Raw genomic sequence first — 26,941 nt, forward strand, 5'->3', positions numbered from 1 at the left:
AAAAAAAAAAAAAAAAAAAAAAAAAAAAAAAAAAAAAAAGAAAAAGAACTTCAGTTTATTTACCCATAAATAAGAATCTAATGATTAGATTAGTTGAAAAAGTTAAACCTGAGCATTTAATAAGTAGTTTGCCTAAATTAAGCAAAGAAATATTTTAGAAGATATAATTCCAATGTCTGTGAATGTCTTCTGAATTATTTAGGTCTCTTTAACTAGTAATAAAAGTTATACTTTTTAAACAGTTGTTTATATCATAAGTGATGAGGCTGCTCCTTTAAAAAAAATACATAAGCATCTTTTATTATCCATGTACATATATGGTATCTTTTAAAAAACTCAAATAATATTTACTTTGCCTGTTTGTGGTATCTTCCTCAGCACACTTTGGTTTTGTTGTTTGTATAATTTTTTTAAAGGATCATTCCTCTTACCCAGTGCGTGACACACATACCAAAAAGGGAAAAATTGTAAGAAAGAATGTTGCTCAGATCACATCATCCGATTATTGTACTTTCAGCATTTTGTAAGTGATAGCTCTTTCCTAAGCAGACATTCTTGTTAAGCTTGGAGGTCATTGTTTCTTTTTAAGAGCACTGTGTTCCAATTCTGAATATTTTTTAGATAGGAAGCATGGTCATCTTTCATTTTAAGTACTTTTTAGTAGATGTTTGTTGAGAATACTGGTTACTGGATAAGACAGACTGCCTCAGTCGTGCTTACTTATTCTTGTTTGTTTTTCCACAGTGGCGTAAGCCTGTTTGATAAGGTCCTGGTGGTCGGATATATTTTTCATCTATTTTCTGATGAAAGGACTGATTTTGTTTTCAATATTCTCTTTTCCACCTAAATTCCTGACGAGTCAGAAATTTTCAGAAATGTATGTTTCAAGAAGAGTGTTTTATCATAGAACTGAATGTAGTGATGGATTTTTAAAAAATATTTTGACCCAAATGATACTGTGTTACCAATACTGCCCCTGCTATCAATTTCCTCCTAATGTAGAAAATGGTTTGTTTCTATCATAACCATCTTAACACCCACCTCCATACACAGAGCCATGTGCACATACCATTTCTATTCAAAGCAGACTTGTTTCAAATTGGAAGTAACCGTGTAGATAAAGAAGATACACTTCACCTAGAGAAGTATATGTAAGTAGTAGTTTTCATCCTTGCATTTACTTTTTAAATTGATATCATACAAAAGCTATTTGGAAATGTTTGGGGTTTACTCAGAAGAGATTCTAGACATGTTCAAGTTTGCTGATTCTCTTACTTTTTAGGGAAACACATTAAGGTGTTTAATTATTAATCTGATTTTAAATATAAATGAAATTTTCTGTTATCAATAGAAGATGTTTTGAAACATATGTAGGTATTGCTGATTTTTATAGCATCGCATCTATAATTTGAAGTAGCTTTTAAAATATAAAGCTACATTTAATCTTTAAGAGGCATTGAAAACAAGGTAATGCTTTAGTATATATTGTAATTTTTACTTAATATATTCAATGCTAACATTACTTTTGGCAACTGGCCATTCCTTTTTCAAATCTAAATATTTAATGGGTTTAATGCAATTAGAAATTGCATCTGGTTTATGTTGTGGTTATTATCTCAATTAGCATCATAACGTCTAGATTTACAGTTAACTGATAGTGGTTTTAGGCTTAAAGGAAAAAAAACAAACAAACCATGTATCTGAAGTTAGTGGTAAAATTTCAGTTATCCCCAAAACCTCAGGGCATGTCTAATTTTGAATAACTGGATTTTCTAGATAAATTGACATTAAATATCTCAATTCTTTAAAACGTTTCAACATTTTCATAGAAGTCTTTCAAAATGTATTTCTTTGTGTATTAGTTTCCTATTGCTATGTAACAAATTACCACAAACTTAGTGGCAGAAGAAGCCCCCACAGATTTATTGTTTTACAGTTCTAGAGATCAGAAGTCCAAAGTGGCTCTCACTGAGCTAAAATTAAGGTGCTGGCAGACTTTCGTTCTGGAAGCTCAAGGGCAGAATCTGTTCTTTTGCCTTTTCCAGCTTCTAGAGGCTGCCTGCTTTCTTTGGCTCCCATTCTTTCCATCTTCAGAGGTGGCAAAGGCTATGGAGTCTCTCACGTGATGGACTCTTTGGCCTCCCTCTTCTTCCATGTTTAAAGACCCTTGTCATTACATTGGGCCTACCGGATCTAAGATAATCTTCCTATTTTAAAGTCATAGGATTAGCAGGGTTTTTTTTTTTTTATTTTAATTTTTAAAATGTTTTTGAGAAAGAGAGAGAGAGAGAGAGAATGAGAATGAATAGGGGAAAGGTAGAGAGAATCTGAAGAAGGCTCCAGACTCTGAGCTGTCAGCACAGAGCCTGATATGGGGCTCGAACTCGTGAACTACGAGATCATGACCTGAGCTGACAGGTCATGACACTTAACCAACTGAGCCACTCAGGTGCCCCTGATTAGCAGTTTAAATTCCAATTTAAGGAAACTTTAATTCTCCCCTCCCCGTGTTATTTAACAGTATTTATAAGTTCTTGAGATTAAGACAGAGAGACGTTGTTGGGAGGCCATTATTCTGCCTACCATTTTGCCTTCTTAGAGTGTTGAATTATGTGTACTGAATTGACTATGAGGATTGCATGAGATAGGAAGTCCGAATGATTTATTTTATCATCCTTTATTGCTCAGAAGTGAAATTAAAATCTCTTCCAGGCTTCACTCCAGCTTGGTGGGAGGGTCTTCCTTGTGGCTCACTAGTACTTATTGTAGGTGACTACACTTGTACAAACAGAAAAAATTTCTGTATCAGAGTCATTAAGGACCACTGTTGGAAGGATATAAATCGGTATTTGACATTCCTTCTCACTCCTGGGCAGTACAGTGCTATTCAATAACCTTTTAGTTGTCTGTTCTCTTTATTATCAAAAAAGGGCCTGTACCCATCTTTATCATTATGTCTCTCACCATTATCACATTTGGTGTGTCTTAACTTCTGGCCACTTAGACTGCCAGTTTTTTGACATGTCTGATCTTTGTCAGATTCTAGTTGTTCCCTGGTCTTTTTTGTTATCTGCTGTACCATTTGTTCTTTTGCATTTTGTGTGTGTGTGTGTGTGTGTGTGTGTGTGTGTATACACGAGTTCTTTCTTTTTCTTTCTTTCTAAGATGAAGAAATGGAAGTCAAGTAACTTGCACAAGTGTGAGCCATCAATGGCTGATTGAGCATTCAGACCCAGGTTATGTGTTCCAGGAGAGCCCGTGTACTTACCACTTGACTGAGTGGCTATCCAGCATTTATCCCAAGTCCTGAACCTTTTCTTTTGAAATCCATTTGTCATGAAATTTTACTAAAAGAGATCTTTGCAACTAGAAGGGAGAACCTTACATTGAATATCAATTTATTTACTACCAGGAGGGTAAGAGTAAGGCTGAGGGATACTTCCACTCTGCCTTACCCTTTGGAGATAAAAACAGGGAATCTGAGGGATAATGCCTATGTTTTAGTAGATTCAGTAGGAAGGGTTCATAATACATCCAATTTTCAACTTAGGAGGAGTAAGGAATTGGGCTGTTTTTGTGACATTCTTTTAAGGGAAGATAAGAAAGGAAAGGAAGGGGTGAACAGAAAGACATCAGATATAAAGTGCCTGTTTACTCTTTGTGAGTCACTCACATTATTCTGCTTTAAAAACATGTTAGGAATTCATCTAATCTTCCTCAGGCACACCCACTTCCCTCTAAGCCTAGTATAGTTCACAGATAAATTGGTCTTTCTCAGCTCACTGCTTTTGCTATGCAGTCTACCTTGCCAGGGGTGAATTGATGTCCTGTGGCGGGCCAGACTCTTCCTATTCTGTCTCACTTTCTTCCTTATATAAAGGAGTACCTGACTAACCGATATTTTACCTACTTCTGAACTTTTCCTTGCCTTGGCATTGTTTCACGGGTTGAAAAAGACGTGTAAGTCACTAAGTACATAACAATGGTCACGTGATTCTTTAATTCATGTTCTGCTTTAATTGTCTACTCTGCTTAGTGCTTCCCTACATTCTTGGTTTCCACAAATGATTATTTGTACAAAAGATCCATTTTATACATAGTTGCTCTCTGACCTAAAATTTAGGACTTGGATACAATATATGCCATTGACCTTCACTTTGCATGGTAGTACTTTGGGACAGTGTAATGCCTGCAAGCTTTATATTCTTTAGTATACTGAGGAGATCTTACACAGAACAAATGATTAGTAGCTAAATGGCTTTTGTATTCTTTTATCTCCATTTTAATATATGCATTCTCATTCTCTGGAGATTGAGACTGTCTGTAAGCATTTCCAGAAGAGGCCATGGATACACATGAGTTTTGACAATAGGAACTGACATCTTAATGTAATTTACATTTCTTTACTTTCAAATTTTTCTTTTTGTGGAGAAGAATGCATAAAAATATTCTCTAAACTAGAAACTACTAGAAATCAGGATTCATAATTGGAGACTGTTCTAGACACAAGGATTCACACTCTTTATCTCTCTTGTCAACATTTTCATTAAAGATCTAGAAATCTTTTCTGCCTCATTGATTAAACCATAGAAGTGACTGAAGTTACGGAAAGAGATTTAGCATATCTAAATAGTATAAAATATTTAAGTGAAGGCACAGTGTTTTGAAAATATACGTATATATGTTATAATTTGGAGCTGGGGAAATACAGTTAAAACCTGAGAAAATTCTTGGCTATAGCGAATGATTACTGTCGAATCTCCTGGATAAATGAATTATTCTCTTTAGCTAAAGGAGACTACCTGGTACAATGGAAAGAACATGGCTTCAGTGTCACACAGAGCTGACTTTATATCCTGGTAATATTTACTTTATTTCTGTATTAGAATGTGCATGATGTAACATTTCTGACAGTTCAGAATCTCTTTTTTTTTTGTAAGTAACATTTATTATAAGGTGTCAAAGATGCACTTGTAGGTGGCAGCATATAATGAAATTTTTTTGAAAAAGTTTTTGAAAATGAAAAACTTTTTGATTTGGATGTTAGGCCAATATTTAGGTATCTGTTCTACTCATTAGCCATTTACTAGCCACAGGAATGTTAGGAAATTTTTCTTTTTTTAAAAATAATTTTTTAAATGTTTATTATTTTTGAGAAAGAGGGAGGGAGAGAGAGAGAGTGTGAGCGTGCGCACGCGAGCGGGGGAGGGGCAGGGAGAGAGGGAGACACAGATCAGAGTCAGGCTCCAGGCTCTGAGCTGTCAGCATAGAGCCCGATGTGGGGCTTGAACCCACAAACTGTGAGATCATACCTGAGCCAAAGTCGGACACTTAACCGACTGAGCCACCCAGGTGCCCTTTTTTTTTTTTTAATAAAAGTTTGTTAATTGTTTTTTTTCAGTGAGTAATATATTAATATTGCTCAAAATCTAAAGCTTTTACAATGAAAATTCTTTCTCCTCCCTCCTCTCAGTCACCCAAACTCTCTTCCATATATTGAAACATTTTGCACATATATATGTGTGTATATATATATATATATATATGTATATATATATATATATACACACACATTTTTTAAAATAGTTTTTATTTATTTACTTTGAGAGAGAGAGAGTGAGCACAAGTGGCAGAGGGGCAGAGAGGGGAGAGAAAGACTCTCATTAGCACAGAGTCCAGCGTGGGGCTCAATTTCACGAACTGTGAGATCATGACCTGAGCTGAAATCCAGAGTCGGATGCTTAACAGACTGAGCTACCTAGGCTCCCCTGCACCTGTATTTTTCACAGAGGTATTTTATGCATGGAAGAGCAAGACATATGTACATTTCATCTCTTTTCCTACAAATGGTAGATACTGTGCATATTGTCAGCTTTAGCTTATCATGGGGATCCTTCTGTATCAGTAATAAGAACTTGGCTCATATTAAAAATAGGTACATAATGTTCCATTTTATGAATATACAAAATATGTTTAACCTATTCCCTATGGATGGTCATTTAGTGTGCTCTTAACAATGCTGTAGTGGTTTACTTCAAATATGCTTCATTCTATACATATGTGAGTATATCTGTGGGTAAATTTCTAGAATTGGAATTGGTAGGTCAGAGGGTATATCCATTTTTTCATCATTACAAGGGAGAAGACCCTACAGATGTCAGAGGGCTGTTCGAATGAAGTGTTGTGTATACTCAATTAATGTTGCTTCTCTTTTGTCCCTCCTGTAGGACATATGGATATTTAAGGGCATGGGTCAGCTGAATGCAACTTGAGTCCAACTTTTGAGATGTCATGAATGTCAGCATAATTTGCCTGGGCCCATAAAGATAGGATGAGCTCTGTGGTAATTGTTACATGGCTACCCTTCCCCAGAAGTAGTTTGTGTTTTAGAAATAGAAGCAAACATGTCTAAGATATCTTTCTTTTACTTGAGACATCTACTTCCTCAGTTACTTTATATCTTTGACATGTCATCATGTCATGCCAAGATTGAAACCGGTATCTTTGGTTTTTGTTTTTTTTTTTTTTAAATGACTAGCAGAGTGGAAAGCAGACACTTTTCTTGTCACCCTACTCTTCTTTCTCACAAGTGTGAGTTTTCATGGAGTGTGAGAGATAGTCCTTCATGAGCACAAGAATTTAAGCTGACATTTATTTTCCTTGGGCTTCAGTCATCTTATGTTTTTTACATATGACCATGTCATCAATATCTTGGGAGTTTTTACATTTAGAATTTTTTTTTTAATGTTTACTCAATTTTGAGAGGGAGACCAAGTGTGAGCGGGGGAGGGACAGAGAGAGAGGGAGACACAGAATCCGAAGCAGGCTCCAGGCTCTGAGCTACCTGCACAGAGCCCAATGTGGGGCTCAACTCACAAATCTTGAGATCATGACCTGAGCTGAAGTCGGACGCTTAACTAACTGAGCCACCCAGGCACCCCTACTTTTAGAATTTTTTTAGTTTGAACTGAATTTTGGGCATTAGGCACACTGACATTCTTAATAGTCTTGAGAGTTTTTTATTTTACATGTATGAGACATCAGTCTTGAATAAACATTTTTTTTTTAAGTTTATTTTATTTTGAAAGGGGTAGGAAGGGCAGAGAGAGAGGGAGAATCCGAAGCAGGCTCTGTGCTGTCAACACAGAGCCCAATGTGGGGCTTGAACTCACAAAACCATGAGATCATGACCTGAGCTGAAATCAAGAGTCAGAGGTTTAACTGACTGAGCCACCCAGTCGCCCTTTGAGTAAACTTTTCTAATAACCTCTGTTGTCTAAGGTAAACTTTGCCACTGGGTCCATGGGAAGATGATGAAAATGAGGACAAGAGCCATGTACTAGAACACCTGTCGCATAATTAATAATAGCTAAATCATTGTTCTGATTTAGATGTATTAACTCCTATAATGCTTATAGCATCTTCCCTGTGAAGTAACTGATACTGTTGTTAGTCACCACTTACAGAGCAAAGTAAAACACAGAAAGATTAGGTAACTTGTCTGAGGTCACCCTTTCAGTAAATTGTAAAATGTTCTCTGAACCTGGCCTGACTCTAGAGTCCATACTCTCTTTCTATAGCACAGTATCCTTAGTTTTACACATGTCTCTTTAGTATGATCTTTTGATGTCCTTAGGGACTACTGAAATCTAGATGACTGTCATCTTAGCTCCCTTCTACTGCCTATGTCTTCCTGACCCTTTCTTTACACCATGCAAACATACACACATACCCTGCATAAATGCCCTATGGTCAAACTGCTGTTGTAGTAGTAAGTTCAGACTGTATTTTGACTCAGTTTTCTATTTTCTGGTTCTTTTCTCTGAAGTCAGTGCCTGTTTTGTTGTTGTTGTTGTTGTTTCTTTGTTTTTTTGTTTTCTTGTTTTTTTTTTTGCCACCTTGCCCTCTTTTGTCACTGCCAGTTGGGCTTATTACCCGCCAGTATTGTTCGACCTCATTTTGAAATCTTTTTCATCCTTGTCACCTGCTACTTATCCGTGTTGCAAAGAGGCTGTAAACCTCTTAGAGCACCCGTCTTCTTTGACACAGTGAAGTGATGAAGTGAGTTGTCACTTTTCTCAGCTATGTTTATTTGCTCTGGTTGTTAGAGGTGCCTTGTTTATTATTGGAGAAGGGCTTTTCTTTTGCCAGGTACTTTACTCATTTATTCGTAAATGTTTATTAAGCATCCCTGGGCCAAGTTCTATACAACTCCTAGGAAAACTGAGATCGGTACATTGTAGGATGATCAGAAGGCTTGGAGTCTGCAGAGGTCTTATACATAGCTTGATTCTAAAACTTTTCAGTAAATCTTTAGGAACAGACATCTTCAGTGAAATGATAATTTGTACAAGGGTTTGCAAATATAAAGCTCCTATTTATATGCTTCCTTGCTGAAGTTGTTGGTAAAATATCCAACATACACACAATGCACACATATTAATTATGTGAAAATTATATAATGTAATATTATGTAATTGTATAATGATGCAATAGAATTGTTACCTGAATACAGTTCCTTAGTTTGCTTATTTTAGAAGGTTTGTTTCAAGACATCTCTGTCATGTTAAATTCCATTCTTGTCCTAAGCTATGATTGCATATGAATTATTTTTCTATATAAGATACATTTTATTTTCATGTTTTAGATTCAAAGTTAAGACATTTCAGGAAGATTTATGCATTATCTATTAGAAACCTTTCATTTATTTTCTAATATGTAAAAACTTCTATTCACAGAAGATGAGAAATTTAAAAGACATTAGCAAGACTTTAACATGTGCCATTGTCCTTGCAAATTTATTTTAAGCTCTATCTGCTGTCACACACTGAAAGATGCAAGGAAACAATGTGGCTTTGGCTGGATGTTATCACTTCTCAGAATAACTTCGGTGTATTATCTTTAGTGGCATTTTAGCTTAGTCGGCCCACTTCAAAATATCCATCACAGAGATAACCACAGACTGACTTAAACTCCGATGACTTGTTCCATAATTGTCTGATTTTGGAACTCTAAAAGTTTGGAATCCAAAAACTCTAATTTTGAAATTCTACAGTATCCAGTAGCAGTTCTCTATACTGGAGCGGCACAAGGGAATAATTCTGATATTGGTAATTAGTAATGTTTTTTATTTCTCTTACTGAAAATTGTTCATCATAATATGTAGGCATCTTATTTGCACAAACATTACCAGAAAGAAATCTATGAAAATATGTATAGCCTTTCTTGGAAATAAACTCTACCTGTGCTATGAGGTTGAAGCCCTTGTCAGAATAAAATTAAATGGATACAAAAAGAACTAAGAGAATGCGAAATGCCAAAAAACAAATAAAAATAATAAAAGGTTGAACTTATCGTGCCAATTTAAAAATTCAAATGAGGGGCACCTGGGTGGCTCAGTCGGTTAAGCCTCCGACTTCAGTTCATGTCATAATCTTGTGGTTTGTGAGTTCAAGCCCCGCGTCGGGCCTTGTGCTGACAGCTCAGAGCCTGGAGCCTGCTTCAGATTCTGTGTCTCCCTCTCTCTCTGCCCCTCTCTACTTACTTACTCTCTGTCTCTCAAAAAAAATAAACATTAAAGTTCAAATGAAAGAGTAAATGCTCAAGAAAAGGTAGAAAATTTTGAAGACTAAAGCAAGTGTATTACCCTGCTATGTATCACAATGTAAAGCTAAAGGCAGTGTGGAATGGGTGGTTGGAAGTTGCAAAAACATTTTAATGCTTCTGCTGGAAAAAGTCATTCTCATCTCAAAGTGTTCTAGCTGGTCTGTCTCCAGCTCAGTTTAATCCAGTTTTGTTTTTTTTTTTTCCAGTGAAGCTATTTAATGTATTAATTAACATTTATTTAGTAAGCTTATTGTGTGTCTGTTTTATACCAATTATTCTGCCAAATGCTAGGGACAGAAAGTTTAGTAATCTGAATGAAGACTGATGAATTTACTGTTTGCACAGAGCCTCGTAAACAACTTGTGCCAGTGGTGGACCCTAATCAATTTATGAGTGTGCAGTAAATCAAAGGGTGGCATCCCTTAGATTTTCAGAAATCAAGGCCCAGACACTTTACTGAACTTAACAAGCTTGAAGCAGATTTCAGGTTCCATCCCCAGAGATTTTGACTTTAAAGTCAAGTCTTTCTCATTTCCATAGCCCATGTTTAACCACTAGCCCTTAGTTTCTGTTTACTTCATCTCCCCAGATAAATGTTAAGAAATCTTATTCAGCCATGTGCTGTCTCCTACAATACTCAGGGAAGAGTCTTATCACACAAGTGATGCTAAAATATGCCTAAACATGAGGAGTTAAATCCAGGCAACATTAACGGTTATCAAACTCGCCATGATGTCTAGTACATGACCCATAAAGGAACAAGTGATAACAACTGATGTCAGCTCAGAAAGAAAAGTTCCTGTGTTGTTTAGTATAAATTGCTCTCTAAGAGGAAATTGGAGGAGTAGAAGTTTCCTTTCTTTTTGCTTTAGGAAATATGTCATTCATTTTCTAAAGAAGGACTGATTGCCTTTTTTCCATTATATGCACTGATTATTTCTTACATGTTAAATAGGCAAAGGTATTACATAATAAAATGTGCTTAATTAGGGTGAGATTTTGACTCTGCCTAATGATTGTAAAGCTAGCTTATTCACCGTTCTTAATCATATACCTAATACCCAATAAGAATGTGCTTCTCTAGTTGAGGTGACCTGTGGATATGGACATGTTTTATTAAAATGATAAAACAGACACTTTGATGATTATTGTTTATGTATCATTACAGTTAACTGTTTTCAGAATCTGAGGAGCCTAATCTCCTTTAGAAGTCGTATATTTCATTTAGTGACAACGGTTTCTTGACAGTGTAATACATACTCTAGTGTGCATTTTAAAACGTCCACAAGTTGTCAGGTTGAGTGGCTGAGAAATTTTAAAGAAAATTTTTAAATTTTAAAGAATGTGGGCAGCATTCTTGTGGTTGGACCAAAAAGGGAGAAAATGAAAGTATTGTATAAAAGATGTCTTAAAAGCTTGTGTTATGAAATGGATTATATCTGAGACTTAGAGTCTGTTTTTAAAATAAAAATAAGAACAGACTAAGTTCTAAATCTTTAAATATTGTCTAAGTAGGAGTGCCTTGAAGAGACAGTATTAAAATTAACTTATGGTTATTAAGCTTTCTGTGACTTTAGTAGAGCATTTGTAGACTAATTGAATGAAAATAGATATAAAAATCTCTTAACTATAGGAAAGTTTACTCCAGGTAAAATCTCATTTTAATGTACAATATTATATAAATATGTCAGAATGCAAAAACCGAGCAGTTCCTCTTTTGCCCTTCCCTTCCCTGGTCTCTTTCATCAGAAGCAACAAATATTTCTCATGGTATTTACTTTCATATTTCTAAATAATAATCATCTGCTAACTCTTGAATATTTAGTCTTAATTATATTCACTGACTTCTTGTGATGGTACGTGAGAATTTGCCCTTGCAGCTCCACTGCTCTTTCCATCTTGTCAGTATTGGAAAGATTTAATTTAACAATAAATTAAAAAAAAATTTTTTTAACGTTTATTTATTATTGAAAGACAGAGAAAGTCAGAGCGTGAGCAGGGGAGGGGCAGCGGGAGAGGGAGACACAGAATCTGAAGCAGGCTCCAGGCTCCGAGCTGTCAGCACAGAGCCTGACATGGGGCTTAAACTCACAAACCGCGAGATCCTGACCTGAGCCACCCGACTGAGCTTAACCGACTGAGCCACCCAGGCACCCCTTAACAATAAATTTTTTAAATCCATTTTCATTTTCCATTTTGGAAAGATATAATTTAGCAATTTTTTTAAATCCAGTCTTTTCATTCTTGTAGCAATATAAATATTCTGTGCCGAGCCACAGTTTGGGAGAATTCTGTGTATTGGAATTCAGGAAGAGAGTCAACAGTGTCCCACAGAGAGCACTTGCAGGAAGAGTGGGCTCACAGAGACTATGTGAGCCACTGTCCCTCTCTCTGCATAGATTCGCTTAGTGCTCTGCACCAGAGACCCTGGAGCCCCTCTCCTTGCCACACTGCACAGCTCTCCATGTGTTGTGTTTGTATCTGCATGTTTGAAATCTGGTTCTTTTATATAAAAGGAAGTTCACCATTTCCAAGAGTATATGTAGACATAGCATTGGAAGATGAATAGCCTGAGGAGGTTTGTGGGAAATGTGAAAATATTTTCTGAAAATACATTTTGTAAAACAAAGCAAAACAAATCTCTTCTTTCACATTCTTCATATATTTATTTATATTGCTCTACAGCACAGTGTTATCTGCACAGATAGTGTTTTGTAATCACTTGGTCATTAAAGTCATCTTCCCTTTTGTTATTGCCCTTATTATCTATCATCTTTATAACAATTTTTGTTTTAGTATTTAAAACCAATTAATTGTTTTTCTTTGTGTTCCTTTTCACGAGTACATGCTGTAATTTCTTTTAGAGGCCATCTTCCTTGGAGAGATTACAAACTCCTTTGAATTTAAGTGGCTTTCAAGTTAATGCTGTTGTTTTCCTCTATCTCTGTTATCTTTTGTTTCAAGCATTTTTCTTCCTAAGAAAATATTCAGTGGCTACTGTCTGTTTGTAAAACAATTACACATATATTGAAGAACATTTGGAAGATACAGAAAGTAAGAAACTCATGCCATCTAGAGAAAACAAACATTCTAGTATATGCTCTTCTGGTCTGACTGTATATATACAGATTATGTATTCTTTCAACATATAGTTCAGGACGCAGAGTTGAATCAGGTAGACATATGGCACCTGCTGTCATGAAATGCTGCGCTAGTAATAAAGGAGACAGTTGACATAATAACATAATTATTTAATTATAATTTTGACAAGTGTGTATGGTATAAGAACATAGTTTTCTTTAAAAAATTTTTTTTTAAACGTCCATTTATTTTTTTGAGACAGAGAGCATGAACGGGGGAGGGTAAGAGAGAGAGGGAGACACAGAATCCGGAACAGGCTCCAGGCTCCAAGCTGTCGGCACAGAGCCCAACGCGGGGCTCAAACTCACAGACTACGAGATCATGACCTGACCCAAAGTCGGACGCTTAGCCGACTGAGCCACCCAGGCACCCCTAAGAACATAGTTTTAAGGAAGGGAGTAGCATTATCAAATTTGTGAGCAGGATTCATCAGTTTAAAGAAAACATATTGACATAATATATAATAAAATGCCTCTGTAATATGCTATGTGTGTATAAAAACTTGGCCTCCAATGTGTATAAGTTTGCCAAATGTTATTTCTCTTTCTATGATATTATAGAATTGTGGCCTAGTAGAATTGAATACTAATGGGAAGAGTCATTCTGCTTTTAACTTTATCATTAGTACGTAAACTTCTTCATTTGAATCTTTTACTTCAGTTGCTACTAAAGTACCAGATAAGTGAAGTAAACTGCTCATAATGAATTTGCCCATGACAGTACCATATGATGATTACAGCGTTAAGTAGATTCATTTTATAAATATATGGAAATGCTGTACAGATTTGAGGCTATTTTATTTATCGACACAAGTCTTAGGTACAGTGCTGGATAATTTATATATATTACATCATTTAATCCACAGAATAACCCAGTGAGAGAGGTGGTAAGCTCTTTTACAGATGAAGAAGTTAATTCAGAGAAGTTATTTAACTTGTACTGACTTATGTTGTGAAGATAGTATTGAGATATGAGTCTTGCTTGGTTCCAAATAAATTCATGCAATTTTAATTTTCTTGATATTATGCACTCTCCTTGTAATGGAGGTAGATGAGTAGGAAACATACCCATTTCTCAAATGAGAAAACTGAGGCATAGAAAAGGCCAAGATTTCAAGTACAATAGAAAGGACAATGAACTAGTAGTCAACCTTTTCTTTCTTTCCTGTTTGTATATAAAGAAGATTCATCTATATCAGATTCTATACTGAAGTGTCCTATGGTGGTGATACCAGGAGGCTAGTGGAGTGCATTCTGACTTTTCTGCCTATCTTGTACTTAAGCCAGAAAAGCTGTACTTTTATTTGGTTATATATATTGGGCTTTGGAATACATTCAAGTGTAACCAAGGGTTATAATAACTAACCTACTTTGGTAACAAAAATTTGGGCTTTCAGGGTTGGTTTGCTGCTTTACTTTTATTCTAGGTGAGATCATAAATCACTGCTCTATTATATTTTTCTATAAAATGAAGTGTCAGCATCTCTCTCTCTTTTTTTTTTTTTTTGGTAGTAAAAATGTAATGAGAATTAAGTTATGGCAGTGTATATTGATCTTGAAGAGTGTTTTTAGTAAAACCATGTGTTCGGTTTCTGCAAGTAGTTATGATGAAATTTTTTGTCTAAAGCATTTCAGCTGTAGTAATAGTTGAGTCCATGTGTAGATATTTATGCTCTGTATTTTAAAAAGTTTAGTTATTTTTGAGAGAATGTGCATGGTTGTGCACAACATGCGAGAAGCAGGGCAGGAGCAGAGAGAGAAAGAGAGGGAGAAACTGAGAATCCAAAGCAGGCTTGGAGTTGTCATTGCAGAGCCCAGTGTGGGGCTTGAACTCACAAACAGTGAGAACCTGAGCTGAAGTCAGATACTTAACCAACTGAGCTATCCAGGTGCCCCTATGCTCCATATTTTTGGTAAACTAAAGAAAATAAATTTAAATGATAGAATGAGGGATTTTGTTAGACTAATAGGAAATTGTGATAGTTTGACATAGACCAAGTTATTATTTGTCTAACAAGAAAACTTAAAAATAAAAAAGATTTTACTAATGATTTAAAAAATGTTGATGTTACATAAAGTCTGTCTAGATGACCTGTAAGATCTGTGTAATTCTTTGATTTCTCAAGATTTTCATATCCAGTTTTATCACACATATACTACAGCAAATATTCAGATTGCAGCAAATATCTTTGGTGGCTTGAAATGGAAAATTGTAATTATCTGAAGTGGATCTTTTATCTAGTGCTATTTTTACAAGGCTGCGCCACCTCTACAGATGTTCCTTCCAAATAACTGGTTCCTTACAGCCGTACTCCTTGATATTCCAGCACATTTTAACTGCTGGTCTTCTTCAGAACTCACAGAAGACACATAATTCAACAAGAAAAGCAGCGAGTCATGCCACATCTTGTTTTTGTAAGAACACCAAAACATAAGCATATGTCAGTGTTTGCTTTGGGGTTGGTTTCCCTAGAAAACAGGAGATCAGTGAGATGCTGAATTGCAATTTTATGTGACAAGACAGCTGAAAATAAGGCCGTGTGTGAAAGAAGCCAAACTCTTAGATGTTACGCTTGTCAAAATGGGAGCAAAAATTATAATGCAAGTTTAATTTCCTTAAATATGGATCTCAACATGAATTGAGGTATGTAGCTCACCCACAGCCTTGGGTGTGGCCTATGAACATAGCTGTTAACTCTGACCTATAATTTTTATATTTTATTGCCATGTGTGACTGGGTTTTTGGATTGCAACATTGATGCAAATGAGAGAGAAGGAAACACGTCAGATATACCATAGCATACATGTTTTTGGCTTTGGCTATTTGCATCATCATAACTTTTTTTGTTGTTTATAGAATTCAGTAAGTTGGCTACACTGCTAGAGAAAGTTTTAATATGCTGGGTTTCTTCATGGGGATTGGGAACTGAGCTTGTTCTCTGGCCAGTCTGTGATAGTTTCTTATCTGTGTTGATTGTGATGGTTTCAGAGGCATCCGAGGCCCAAACTATCCCCCAATGTTACCTCTGAGGGCAAAGACACATAATTGCATGCCGTGGTGAGCCTAGGTGTTGTCCTTGTACCTTGGATTCAGTAAAGTCGATGAGTGGAATTTAGAAAAGGAGAGTCATTGACTTCACCTTGGTAATTCAATACTTTCTCCTTCATCTGACTTCTCAGAAACACACGTAGGCATCACCAGGCATGGGATTGTTGCTAGCTGAAAGAACTGTTTATAGGACAAGTAGAATTAGTTCCACTCTGGGGATAGAGGAGTGATTCTGAATATTGTGAATGATTTAGAATGGGATTATCTCTTTCATTTCCCATTATCCCCAAACTCCCCCATTCTTATGGTAGCCAAGAACTGACATTTTCTGTAATTAGACTAGGTGGCTTTCACAAACTATCGTATTTAATGTCAGATTCTTCTCTCATAAAACTCTGGAGCCTGGAAGATGATTATAGTTGTCATTTATGTCCAGTTTTCATGTCAAGAAGGATGATAAATATCATAGTTGACACTATCATTCTATTTATGTGGCATGTACTATTGTAAGCCCCTTACAGACATTTTTTTTCATTTAGTTTTCACAATAACCGTATAAATAGATAAGTATTATTACTACTCTTACTTGACAAGTGAAGAGATAGTAAATGGAGGGGCTAGGTGAGAATCTGGACAATCAGCTCTTAACTCTGTGAGGTACTGGACATTCTAGATGTTTGCATTTCCCTAAGCTTGAAGGGACCTTCTGGGCCAGTTGGTCTATAGCCATCTTCTAGGAAAGAACTCTGAAACAGTGATACAGCTCCTGTGTGCACATTACCACCAGGCAGCCCATTCCAGTTAGACAACTCTAATTAAGTCATAGTCCTTTTAATTAAAAATTTCACTGTTGGTATTTATTCAGCAAGAACATTTTATAAAAGCAGCCAAATGAGTTGAGTATCAGAATAGTTATGAAAAAAAAATCATTGTTATCTTGAAAAGAATCAGGAATTTTGATGCCGAAGCTACATAAATACTTTTGTGTTTATTGTAAATTGTTTTGTTTTGTATTTTTTTAAAGATCACAGTGTGGAGCACATTGTATATTTTTCTGTGGACTGGTGCCGATTCTTTGTGAAGTTTCAGGTCCTTCTGTGAATCTCATAAAGTGAGGTAGATATGATAGGAATCACCTATTCCTGTTCTTTAGAGATCTTTTAGGGGATACTTAGCATCAGTATAAGGGAGACATCAGATTAGAGGATGTGTTTTCTCGCACTAAAGAATCTAATATATTTCAGGTTATTTGTCTTCAGAGTTAGGTAGGTATTAGTGTTTGGCTTTTCTAAATTTTTACAAATTATCAAATAGGGAGAATCTCCACCATCTCGTTCAAATTATAGGTCTTGCTAAAGGATATCATGCTTGGAACAATACATATAGTAACCTATGGTCAGCGCCTCTGTTCTTCTCAGTGATTGTAATTCTGCCAAAAACAAATTTAGTGAGGTTGAACTTTATAGACATGCCCTAGTCAAAACACTGTGTTAACTATTGTTCTTGTTAGGTCTGTTTATTTTGTTCTTTTGAGGATATTATTAATGCGGTATTTTTCAAAAATTAAAACTAGTTTGGGGTTCCCGGGTGGCTCAGTTGGTTAAGCATCCGACTTCAGCTCAGGTCAAGGTCTTGCGGGGCACTAGTTCCAGCCCCGCATCGGGCTGTGTGCTGACAGCTCAGAGCCTGTAGCCTGCTTTGGATTCTGTGTCTCCCTCTCTTTCTGCTCCTCTCCCACTTGCACTCTGTTTCCCTCTCTCTCTCTCTCTCAAAAAAAAAAAATAATAAACATTGAAAAAATTAAAAATTAAAACTAGTTTAATAGTGTTTAATGAATGGGCTGGTTCAGTTCAGGGAGCTACTATTTGTGTGACTACTGCTATCTAGCCATCATGTTCATTATATGACCTGTCAAGTTTCCAGAACCTTCTGTGTATTCTGCCTTTGAGTCAAGATTAATGTTTATCAAAATGAGACTTATTATGCATTTAGTTCCTTGAGTCAGGACCAGCATCTCCCTTGCCTCCCTTTTCTGTTTTGTAAATGAAACGGACTAGAACAGACTATGTTTTAATGAATTGCACATGAGAATATGTTTTGTTGATTCATATTTGTACTAGGTAGGTCATGATATAAAATATATTTCTGACTGTATATTATGATTAAAAAGTTTGACAACAGCGGTCTACACCACTGCTACTCACTTGGCAGTCCTTGGACACTGGTGCCAGTGTTCACTCTTTGTTCCCGGTCTGCAGTGAGAGAGGTATTGAAATTGAGAATAAGCATTTAGAAATTTTTGAAGCAATTTGACATTTGATTAGTGGGTTTGTCCCATGGAAAGGTGTAGACCAGCTTCGGGGTTACTGAACCTGTATAATAGTCAGCATACACTGTGAGTTGTGTACTGTTATGAAGCAATATTCGAGGGTCATTTTCTAATGTATTAGATTCAAACAGTGGAGGAGGGAATTCCCTCAGGATAAGAAGCTTACTTTTTGGTAAAATAGGTAGAATGTGTTGCTACTTTGCTATAGTTCCAGATTTTCTTCCTTTGATCAAGCCCCACATCGTTGACAGTGTGGAGCCTGCTTGGGATTCTCTCTCTCCCTGTTTCTCTGCCCCTCTCCCTCTCACCTCTCAAAAATGAATAAGTAAACTTAAAAAAAATAATAATAATACTTTGTTAACAGTGGGAAGCTTTGGAATTCTAATTTAGCCTGTTTTTACAACAAAATCCATTAAATTAATCAGAAATTTAAGCAATACTATTTTATTTTACAAAACAAAATTCAGTGTCTATAAACAAAATAGTTTCTTAATAAATAAAGGAAAGATTGAATATATTTCAGTCCTTTCAATATGATAGTATAAATGTGAAGTTAATCACAAATAATATAAGAACTTTAAAGAAATGAACAAATATTTTAATGTTTGCTGGCTTTAAATTTTCCTTTTTTAGATTTAGATATTATTATTATATTGAATACTTTGAACTAATTTAATGAGATTCAGTGATGAGGATGTTGGACAAGATTCTACTACTGAACTGATAAATGTGAAATTAGGGTATCATTTTAAAGTAAACAAGGATAGACCTGATTTATCTATGGCTAAAATAGCCACAGTTGATCATTAATTTTTAAATTCCTGGACTCTGAGTAACTACGTCCAGATTTTTGAAAGACCTAAACACACCCCAAATTATTTTTTGAGAGTTAAACAAATGGAAAAACCTAAGTTGAGACTCTAAAGAATGAAAAGTTTTCATTCCTGTGCTTTCCACAAGACAGCCGACTGACTTTGTTTTCCTAATAAGGCTATGCTAAATACTGGAATGCTTGTCCTCTTGAATTTTATTGAAATACCTAAAAATACCCACTTTACAAAAAAGGTTGCAATCTAGTGTGTTTAGCCTAGACAAAAATAGAAAAAGAGATGTATCTGGAAAAAGTTAGTGGCAAAATTGTGCCTCCAGTATTCATTCGTATAGGACAGAGCGCATACAAATGTGAACTTCAAAGAGCATTCATTATGTCACACTTTGGATGTATGAAGAACAAATTAGGTATCTTGCTGTTTTCCATTTGTACTTGGTTTGTCTTGATAGATTTAAGATTTGGGGCAAGATTTAGTCCCCCTCTCTTCCCTTCTTCTGTAGTTAGTAAGTAGGCTTATACAGGCTAATTTTTTGCTTAACACTGTATTTAGACTTAATCTTTAATTTCAGATTTGGATTAAACTTTCTTACAAAATAAAGTGCTATGTTTAGGAATCCTTTTCCATCTCACTTAGAGGAGTAGAAGACCAGGTCCTTATATTGGCATAAAGTAGCCTATGTGCTCTGGTTCCCAGTTCTCTCTCTCTCTGGCTGTGCCTCTACCACCCTCCCTGCTGTTCTAGCCCCATTCTAGCCTCACTGGCACATTCCTGCCTATGAGACGTTACGCTTGCTATTTGCTTGGTCTGGAGTTCTCTACTTCAGGTCTCTGCTCAGATTTCATCTTATTGTAGAGGCCTTCTCTGCCGTCTCTATATAAAATGACATATCCCTGTCCCTGTCTTGCTTTACTAGACTCCATTGCACTCATTACTGTGTGGACATACTTGTTTCATTTTATTCTGCCTCTCCCAAGTAGACAGTAAGCTCCCTTGCAATAGATAGTTTGTTTTATTCATTACTGTTTCCCCACCTCCTACAATAGTCGCCTGTGTTACAAGCTCAATGAATATTTGTGGAATTAATAAGTTAATGAAATAAATTAATTTAAGGAAATTATAACACAGGTACTGCCCTTGAACTTGAAGTGGCATTGCGTATAAGACATATTGGTCAGGAATGAGAAGGTGCTTAAAATAATTTATGATAGGGGCACCTGGGTGGCTCAGTCGGTTAAGCATCCAACTTCAGCTCAGGTCATGATCTCACACTTCGTGAGTTCGAGACCCGCGTCGGGCTCTGTGCTGGCAGCTCAGAGCCTGGAGCCTGCTTCAGATTCTGTGTCTCCCTCTCTCTCTGCCCCTCCCCTGCTCATGCTCTGTCTCTCTCTGTCTCAAAAAAAAAATAAAAAATAAAATAAAAAAAAATAATAATTTATGGTAATATAGAAGCCCATACTAAAAACAAATCTGGTGGTTAATGGGAAATAGATTCTGACCATAACATAAAGGGGTGTGTGTGTGTGTGTGTGTGTGTGTGTGTTTATTAAAAAATAGCAGCTGATTCAAAAAGAATTGAACACTATCAAAAATGTATTATTCAGTGACTAGTTATATTTGTAGGTATATTTATGTATGTAGATATATATTCAGTAACTAGGTATATATGATATATAGCCAAAACCTAATTGAACCATCATGGTTATTTTTGTAATCTTACATGCTCACTATAACCACTGTATATCAAAGGCATACATCAGATCTGTAGTCTGATTCATTATTGGTAGCATATCACCATTGATAGTTGTAATGGGGACCATGATGCCTGTTCCTTTATTTTCTTAAGATGGGTGAAGAAGAGGAGATAGAAACACGCGGTTCTTGACATACCCACAGGAAGATCTTGTGATGTGGTATCTCGGGATCTACATGGCCACTAACTTCAGAAGCTGGTTGCAATTTTGAGCAGAACACCCAGTTTAGCACCATAGATAATGTTCATTAAGGAGCCTCCAGCTCCATCCTGCTGGAAAATGAGGTTATTAGAAAATTTATTTTGCTATGGGGAAAAATACTTCTCTTCTCTGGAAAAATATGGAAGAATTGTTTGAAGGCTCCATAATATTCTTAAAAGGCAGAGGGTTGGAATTGCTTTTAAAGCATATGGAGAACTTGGGTTCAAATCTTGGTTCTGCCATTTTGAAATTTAAATTGTGGCCAAATTATTTAACTCCTTTGAGCTTCTGTTTCCTATATTTAAAGTGAGAACAATATTAGTCTCTCAGGAAGAATAGGTGAGATAATTCAATAGGCCAAATGAAATTGTTGGCATTTGTTGGTAGTCAACAAGTGATACTTTTTCATCCATCTAGTTTGTTGTTGTTTTCTCTTGAAACTTATCCTGGTAGATAATTCGGTTTGAGTATAACAGTATGTAATAAGAAACATAATTTCTAGAGCTGTAGGATCAAATCTTCTATATAAGGAGTAGAAAAGTACTACGTGTCACTGCTGAGTTTGTGTGAATCACAGAGGTGTGTTATAGTCATGACCTCATTTTATCCTCAAAACAGTTCCTCAGCAGAAGGAACAAAGAAACTGTAGAGTAGCTAATTTATTTTTTGGTAGACTTGCAACCTTCATTTAGCTATTTCTCTGTTTCTAAAAGAATTCCTCTATCAATGAAGAGCTTGATGAGAGAAAGACTGAATGTGAAAAGCAGGCTCTCTCTGTCTTTTTAGGGCTCTAAGCTTTTCTAAACGGAAGAAGAAAGTAAGTAAACATTAGGTTTATGAATTGTGCCTGCTTTTATACTACTTTTATTCTATTCTCTAGTATCTGATACTTATCAGGGTTTTAGTGAAGCAGTTAGTTTTCTATGCATTTTGAGAAGTCTTTGAAAATCCAGTTATGCATATATTTTGTTACTGATGCCTATTTTCCTAATACAAATGTTAACTGCATTTGTTATTCAAAGATATTTTAATAGTAGTATTGAAAGAGCCAGAAAAATGTGGGTGTATAAATGGAACTCCTAAATTTTCAAAGGCAGATTATTTACTTTGCAAATCCTATTATTTTTATATTAGCAGTGAAGTACTGTGTTGATAAAAATACATTTTTTCCTCCTGATTGGAGCTGGAGGAGAAGATATTTTAAATACAAGTGATTAACATTATGCCGAAAGAAAGATATAAACATTTTAGGTTTTCAGAGAATGCAACTCTGTTATCAATTGGTTGTTTACATCAGTCCGGAAAGTATTACCATCCATGCCTGATATCAGAAAGAAAGTATAGAGTTTTGTGGACAAGAGTGGGAAAGAAAGAAATTGACTTTTCAGTTTCTCTTATAGAATGCATGGTGTATCCTTTTTCCTTGCTGTTTTAGAATTTTTAAAAAATTGTATTACTAATAGTTTCATTTAGTAGAATATGTAGAAGAAGATGAGAGAGGTTTTTTTAATTTTTTTATTAAAAAAATTTTTTTAATGTTTATTTTTGAGAGAAGAGAGAGAAGACAAGAGTGCAAGCAGGGAGGGGAAGAGAGAGAGGGAGATGTAGAATCTGAAGCAGTCTCCAGGCTCAGTTGTCAGCACAGAGCCCAGTGCGGGCTTGAACTCACCAACGGTGAGATCCTGACCTGAAAACCAAGGTAAGATGCTTAACTGACTGAGCCACTTGGGCACCCTTGTTTTGTTTTTTAAAGTAGGCTCCATGTTGGGGCGCCTGTTCAGCTCAGATCATGATCTGGCAGTTCGTGAGTTAGAGCCCCACGTCATGCTCTGTGCTGACAGCTCAGAGCCTGGAGCCTGCTTCAGATTCTGTGTCTCCCTCTCTCTGCCCCTTCCCCGCTCATGCTCTGTCTCTCTCTGTCTCTCAAAAATTAATAAACGTTAAAAAAAAAAAAATTAAATTGGGCTCTATGCCCAATGTGGGGCTTGAACTCACAACACTGAAATCAAGAGTTGTATGTTGTACTGACTGAATCAGACAGGTGTCCTGAGATAGGTTTTTAGTAGCCTTTATCATGTATTCGCAAATGAATTGAGGGTGCTGAGTAGTGGAGTTGAAAATAGTGCTTAAAATGTCATCTTTAATCAAACAGCATTAACCCTGTCCCTTCACCAAGCTTCAGTATCAGTGCCAGCCATGCGGTGTGAATTGTATTTGAACCGGGTGATTTGGAAGTTTAGATGGGTCATTCGATTACAAGTAATATGAAAGTTTGAGGTAGAGGGGTTACAAGGAATTGACAAGTAGCAACCACAGAAAGACTAATGAGAAGCTAAACTCATTTCTTATACCTGTCAGTGTCTGAACAAATTGTGATTAGGATTATTTTTTTTTAAGGCAGCATGATTGTGAGGCTCAGAGTCCAAAAGAGCTGTGGTCATGTAGGATTATTTCCTAGAAAGTTTGTTATAATCAAAACCATCGAAGTGATCTAAACCAGAGGTTGGCCAAATTTAGCCCCTTGTCCATGCCTGTTTATATGAATAAAATTTTATTGGCACACAGGCATGTTCATTCAATTATATTTGCATCATCCTTCTTGCTCTGATAACAGAGCTATGTAGTTAAATTTAGTATCAACCATCTAGCACTTTACAGTAAAGTTAGCCATTTCTTAATGGGCAATATAAAATAGATTCTTTATTTAAAACTTCTGTTGAAATAGGGGCGCCTGGGTGGCTCAGTCGGTTGAGCGTCTGACTTTGGCTCAGGTCACGATCTCACAGTTTGTGAGTTCAAGCCCTGTGTCGGGCTCTGTGCTGACAGCTCAGAGCCTGGAGCCTGCCTCAGATTCTGTTTCTCCCTCTCTCTCTGCCCCATCCCCACTCATGCTCTCTCTCTGTCTTAAAAAAATAAATAAAAACATTAAAAAAATTTTTAAACTTCTGTTGAAATAGTATTTACACTATAAAAGAATTTTACCTATAATAAGAACATACTATCCTGAACTTTGAAAATTCCTTTTATTTAAACTCGAATGCGTCAGGGCACCTGGGTGGCTCAGACGGTTAAGCATCCGACTTCTGCCCAGGACATGATCTCATAGTTTGTGAGTTTGAGCTCCATGTCAGGCTCTGTGCTGATAGCTCAGAGCCTGGAGACTGCTTCAGATTCTGTGTCTCTTTGTCTGTCTCTCTCTCTCTCTCCCCTTCCCCTGCTTGCACTCTTTCTCTCTCAAAAAAAAAACAAATATTAAAATAAAAATTTCTCATTAAAAAATAAATACATAAACTCAAAACACATCTAAAATGTTACACAGTCTTTAACAGTCTTTTTGGTAGAAGTTATTTTATAAATACTAGTTAGAAAAATGCAGTTTTTAAAAAATGATTCTGAGGTTATTTTGAGTGTGGAAATGAGGTACAATGGACAGACAAAACTTTCCCTGTTAAAAATGTTCTTGTGGAAATAAATGTTGAGTAAAAAAATAAATTTCTTCCATCTAGAATCAAGTAGAATAATGTGAAATTTTTCATTTGTCACTATATGAAACTATCTTGCTATCTGCCTCCTTCATTAGAATGTAGATTCCAGGCAGGGACCTTCTTTGACTTGTTTATCACTATATTCCCAACAATTGGAACAGTGCCTATAGCTTCATAACTATTGATGACTGGACAGATGAAAGTATGGTCTTAAGTGCAAGATGTCAATCAAGTGACATACAAAACTGTCACCAAAACTAGTTATTCAAATTGATCAGTATTCAGTTTGCATTTATGAAGATCTTAATAACATTGAATTTGTGAACTTCAACCATAAAAAATAAAGCAGCATACTGTGAGAAGAAGAAATATTTGTTAATTTGTTGGCTCCTTCTGGGTGAGATGGATATAATAGAGGAAGGAAAATGTGGACATTGGCATTAATCTTGGCATTAGCAGTCTAAATTATTTAACACTTCTGGACTTTATTTCTGAAACTTAATGTACTGTATATAAGGCCTTTAATTCAGTATTGAGCTCCTAGTAAGGTCCCAGTAAATGTTAACGTAATGTAATGCTTGCTGATGCTGTCATTATTTCTATAGTGGGAAATACTTTATCATTTTAAGTTTAGCCTAGTGCTCTCTCCTTTATTGTGTCTTCCAGACCGCAGCCCCGCCCTGCTCCCAAATAGTGTAACCATGTGGGTCCTTTACTACCTTGCTCCCTCACTCAGTCTTTCTCTGGCTTGGTTTAGAATTGGTTGATGAAAATTTCTTCTCAAACCCCATCTATGACCATCTTAGAAGGATTTTACAACAAAAACCTCATTCTTCCATATGGAAGTAATTATCAAGTGGCAATTGCTTGTTCTGGATTTATCAGAGCCATACCCAGTTTCAAGCCAAACCCAAGCAGAGGGGCTCTAAAGCAATTCCCTTACCTCTGTCTTCCTACCTTCTGCCTCTCACTGTTTAGAATCTGTCCAGCTTTGGGTTCTTTCTTCCTTGCTAGGGGAAGACGTGTACTCTGTTAGTTCCCATGGTAAGATAGAGAAGATGCAGGGTGAGAGAGAAATTAAAGTGAGACTGTGTATATGAGTGCATGTGAGCACCATCTTTTATATAAGCTAAAAGATATTATGGTATACTGATACCTAACTTTTTTGTACTTTTATTTATAGAAAATTTAATCTCTATGTATTCCCACATCCTTTAGAGAAAAGCACTGATACCTTGCCATAAGTGATTTAAATGTTTAAGGTTTGAGTTTGCAATAGAATAGACTGGAAGTACACAATAAAATATGGGGAAATTGTTTAAGGAGACATCTCTCTGCACACTTGAGTGCTCACTTTTTCCCCTCTGGAGTTGCTTTGTTATTGCAAATTGACAACTTTGCAATTAAAGTGATTAATGATGTACCCTAGTGTTTATGGGTCTTGAGGTCAGTGAGCCCAAAGATGGCCATGCTGTGGGAAACTTAGATAGAGCTCATCTCACAGAAGAGGAACTAAAAATCCTCCTGTTTTCGGTATGATTGTTTATGAGTTAAGTATATTAGATATGGTTGAAGGAGTCACCAAGACATAATGAGTAATGTGAATAATCTTTATCAGTTTAGTTCTGTTGCTTAATTCCTCATTCTTAAATAGCAGTGTGAACATTCATTGGCGACTTCATTAACTCAAAGCACATTATTTTGTAAAGCAATATTAGAACAATGCATTAAATCATTAAAAATATAACTTAAATATAACACTATTCATTGGGTGTACATAAGATGCAGTTTTATTTGATGGAAGTAATTATCAAGTGGCAGTTGTTTGTTTCGGGTTTATCAGAGCCGCACCCAGTTTCCACACCTTTGAATCTAATCCTTGATAGAGCTATTGCTTATTTATGGCTTTATTTTTCCTATACATTATTGTAACCAGGGCATCACACAATTCTAGTTTCTAACAAAATTCATTATGTCATAGAATTCCTTTCAACTGTTTGGCCAGAAGTTCTGAAACTGTTTGCAGTGCATCAGAGATATTTTATTTTGGATACTGCTCTTAAAAAATCAGTCAACTTTCAAAATAGATTGTTATAGCCACACTGATGGCTTTGTTCTCTGAATTCCTTGAGCTGAGGGATAGTACTGGGCCAAGGCACTAGTCTCTCACCATCATGGCTTACTCCTGTACAGTGGCTTTGCACTAACAGAAGAGAGAACAATAAGCCTATTGTTGAGCCCATGGCACTGAGCCATTGCCAGAATCTCTGCTGGATTGAAGCACACACTCCACCGAAGGCACTTGTGATGATCACTGTGGTCGAAAGGGAGATATATCATCTCACTGCATATTTCCTAGGATTTGAAGAGAAAAAAATGTAGGAATGATTTTTAATAATTATACCTCAGTTTTAAAAACTGCTTATGTATTTTATTTAAAAGTCTGTTTAAAATGATTGACTTTTTAAGTAATGTGTGACATTTCTAAAGTAAAACAGCAGATGCTCAGTCTAATGTGTATTTTATTTTTAAGATAGATAACTAAAA

At 36.0% G+C, this 26,941-nt stretch overlaps 1 protein-coding gene across 7 annotated transcripts in view; it reads left to right on the forward strand.

The window, feature by feature from the left end:
• The window catches only part of PDLIM5 (PDZ and LIM domain 5), a 218,408-nt gene that overhangs the window by 90,742 nt on the left and 100,725 nt on the right, over positions 1-26,941 (forward strand). The window lies entirely within an intron of this gene.

The sequence above is a fragment of the Panthera uncia genome, chromosome B1, assembly GCF_023721935.1.
Source record: "Panthera uncia isolate 11264 chromosome B1, Puncia_PCG_1.0, whole genome shotgun sequence".
Lineage (NCBI taxonomy): Eukaryota > Metazoa > Chordata > Mammalia > Carnivora > Felidae > Panthera > Panthera uncia.